Source organism: Branchiostoma belcheri, unplaced genomic scaffold (genome assembly GCF_001625305.1).
Source record: "Branchiostoma belcheri isolate BF01 breed outbred unplaced genomic scaffold, Haploidv18h27 scaffold76, whole genome shotgun sequence".
Taxonomy (NCBI): domain Eukaryota; kingdom Metazoa; phylum Chordata; class Leptocardii; order Amphioxiformes; family Branchiostomatidae; genus Branchiostoma; species Branchiostoma belcheri.
Genome location: NW_017804420.1, coordinates 703781 through 707512, shown reverse-complemented (window position 1 = coordinate 707512; position 3732 = coordinate 703781).

Sequence of the window (3732 nt, the reverse complement as noted above, 5' to 3'; positions counted from 1 at the left end):
ATACATACATTCAAATCAGTGTGGCTTTACTCAAAGAAATATGCTGCGAAATACAGAGACTTACTTTTGGACAGTCTTCATTTCCCTCAGCATCTTCAAGTCATCTGGTTTGCTGACTCGGAGCCTTCATGACAGGTTTCTCCCAGACCAGACAGCCGACCCTCAGGACACACCTAACAATATGAAAGGATAATTAGTGTGATGGAAAACAAACCCCAGGCAACACTGAATAACCATAAGGGGGCACACCCCAGTTTATTTGGCGTCTCTATTCGAAGCTGCACACCCTCAAATCTATCTCTGGCGTGGAATAATTCGGAAGGAGAATAACTGTATATGGGACGAAAGGATATCTCTTCAGCTACAAGACCAGCTGAGTTTGGTTTCTTCAACCTTTTTAAGTTTGGTAAAATCAACGGAAAAAACATTATTTTCACTCCAAAATTAATGCCCAAAATTGCGAATTTTCGCGTAGGATAATCCCATAGAAAAAAATTTTCCGGCAGAAATGACTGATGCTGGCAGAAAGACGCAAGCCTTGACTATACCCGAGTAAATTATAAAGAAAATTCTAGTACTGAAATTTTCTAAACAGTCCACGGCGCGAGGGGTTGCAAATCCACCCCTACGAAGCCGCAGAGTGAAATCTAGGTCAAACGGGCGGATTACACTTGGCGCGCAAGGATACCCAGAAGTAAGGTTCGGAGCCAAAAGAAATTTTCACCCCAAAATCACCATTTCTTACACTCTTCAGCCATGTTAATGTTTAATGATACTTCGTGGCAGTTCATGAGAAATGTCACCTCAAACTTGGACCCTCAAAACCCTTTTGTCACTTTTTTACAACGGACTATCGCGGACCCCTGTCGCAGAAGAACTGGGCTGTACTGCACCGAAAACTAATGATAACATTACACAGTTTAACCCATTACTTGAATAGTAGAAAGAGTTATGCTCTAGAAAATTGCTTTCAAAGTGCTTCTTGTATAATATTACGGCTAAGTTCTTCACACATCCAAGAGGTAAGGAAAAATTTGATATTTAAGTTTTAAAGCAATGTCTTACCTATACAAATTCTTCACTCTTTTTATTCAGGTCAGATGACCTCTCATCTGGTCTGGTTTGGATAGAAGTTGCCCGTCATCACAGGTTTCTCCCAGTCAGTACAGGAACATCTGGACACCTATCACTGTGGCCTAATTAAATGAAAGGACAATTAGTTCAAGAAAAGAATAGGCAACCAGCTGGCATTAAACTCTTGCCTTACACTGCCTTATTACCTTGTCTATTCTATGGATGTTGACAAGTGCTTGGTTTATGTACTAAGATAAAGCTTGAGAAGACTAGGGGTAGTCATTCAGTCACAAAATTTATGGTGAGTTCTTTCCTTGTGTTGGAACAAGCTTAAACTTGCTAACTATCAAAATGGATTCTGCCAACACAGATGAGCATTAATTTAAATTCTTGAATGTGTGTGTGTGTGGGGGGGGAATGTTACTGGATGGGTGTTATTTCTACAACCTACATGAGAAAGAAAGTTGCAGAGTACTGGCCATGAGAAGCAAATGTCTCACCTGTGAATGGTGTTTTATTACTCTTCTGTCTTCAGATCAACTGGTCTTGTCTTGTCTTGTCAGGCTTAGAGTCATCACTGCAGCCAACTGCATCAGTCAGCAGTCACCTAAGTACACAAACATTAAGAGTTACACACTTGTCTCAACACCAAGAAAATTACTACAACTATCAGATTTTTCACACCTGATATTCCTCTTGGTTCTTCAAAACAGGTCTGGTTAAATTCAATATCATCAGATTCAGACAGATGTCATCTAATATACAGCCATCAGAAGTTACACATTTGTCTCAAATAACACTGTGTAATTGGTACTACTGGTAAAAGATTTTAAGTTCTCACCTGATATTTCTCTTGGGTCTTCAGAACTGGTCTGTTCACTGAGATTTAGACAGGAGTCACCGTCACTGCTGCATCAGTCAGCAGCCACCTAACAATAGAAACATTACAAGTTACACATTTGTAATAATACTATATGTAAATGGTAGATAAAATGCAGAATTCCAATTTTTCTCACCTGATATTCCTCTTGGGTCTTCAGAACTGGTCTGTTCACTGAGATTTAGACTGGAATCACTAACTGCTGCATCAGTCGGCAGCCACCTAACTATATAAACAATACAAGTTACACACTTGTAATAATACTATACGTAAATGGTACATAAAATGCAGAATTCCAATTTTTCTCACCTGATATTCCTCTTGGGTCTTCAGAACTGGTCTGTTCACTGAGATTTAGACTGGAATCACCGTCACTGCTGCATCAGTCAGCAGCCACCTAACTATAGAAACATCAGAAGTTACACATTAATTTGTAATAATACTATTAGTAAGTAAATGGAAGGCAAAATGCAGAATTCCAATTTTTCTCACCTGACATTCCTCTTGGGTCTTCAGAACTGGTCTGTTCACTGAGATTTAGACAGGAATCACCGTCACTGCTGCATCAGTCAGCAGCCATCTAACTATAGAAACATTACAAGTTACACACTTGTAATGATACTATTCCTGTAGTAAGTAAATGGTACATAAAATGCAGAATTTTGACTTTTATCACCTGATATTCCTCTTGGTTCTTTGAGTCACTAGGTCTGGTCCAATCCAGTCTTGTCAGGTAAAGACAGGAGCCATCACTACCGCATCAGTCAGCAGCCACCTAACTATATAAACATTACAAGTTACACATTTGTAATAATACTATGTAAATGGCAGGTAGAATGCAGAATTCCAATTTTTCTCACCTGATATTCCTCTTGGGTCTCCAAGTCACCAGGCCTGGTCCAATCCAGTGTTGTCAGGTTAAGACAGGAGCCATCACTACTGCATCAGTCAGCAGTCACCTAACTATATAAACGTTACAAGTTACACATATGTATATATAATAATACTATGTAAATGGTAGGTAGAATTCAGAATTCCTATTTTTCTCACCTGATATTCCTCTTGGGTCTTCAAGTCACCAGGTCTGGTCCAATCTGCATTCTTGTCAGGTTCAGACAGGAGTCATCACTACTGCATCAGTCAGCAGTCACCTAACTAAACAACATAAGTTACACATTTGTCTCAAATAACACCAAATGGATAGTAGGAAAAAAACAGAATTCAGATTGTTCTTACCTGATATTCTTCTTGGGTCTTCAAATGCCCAGGTCCAGGTCTGGTCCAATCTTCTCTTGTCAGATTAAGACATGAGCCATCACTACTGCATCAGTCAGCAGCCATCTAACTATATAAACATTACAAGTTACACATTTGTAATACTATGTAAATGGTAGGTAGAATGCAGAATTACCATTTTTCTCACCTGATATTCGTCTTGAGTCTTCAAGTCACCAGGTCTGGTCCAATCCAGTCTTGTCAGGTTAAGACAGGAGCCACCACTACTGCATCAGTCAGCAGCCACCTAACTAAACAACAACATAAGTTACACATTTGTCTCAAATATAACACCAAATGGATAGTAGGAAAAATACAGAATTCAGATTGTTCTTACCTGATATTCTTGTTGGGTCTTCAAATGTCCAGGTCCAGTCTGGTCCAATCTTCTCTTGTCAGGTTCAGACAGGAGTCATCACTACTGCATCAGTCAGCAGCCACCTAACTATATAAACATTACAAGTCACACATTTGTAATAATACTATGTAAATGGCAGGTAGAA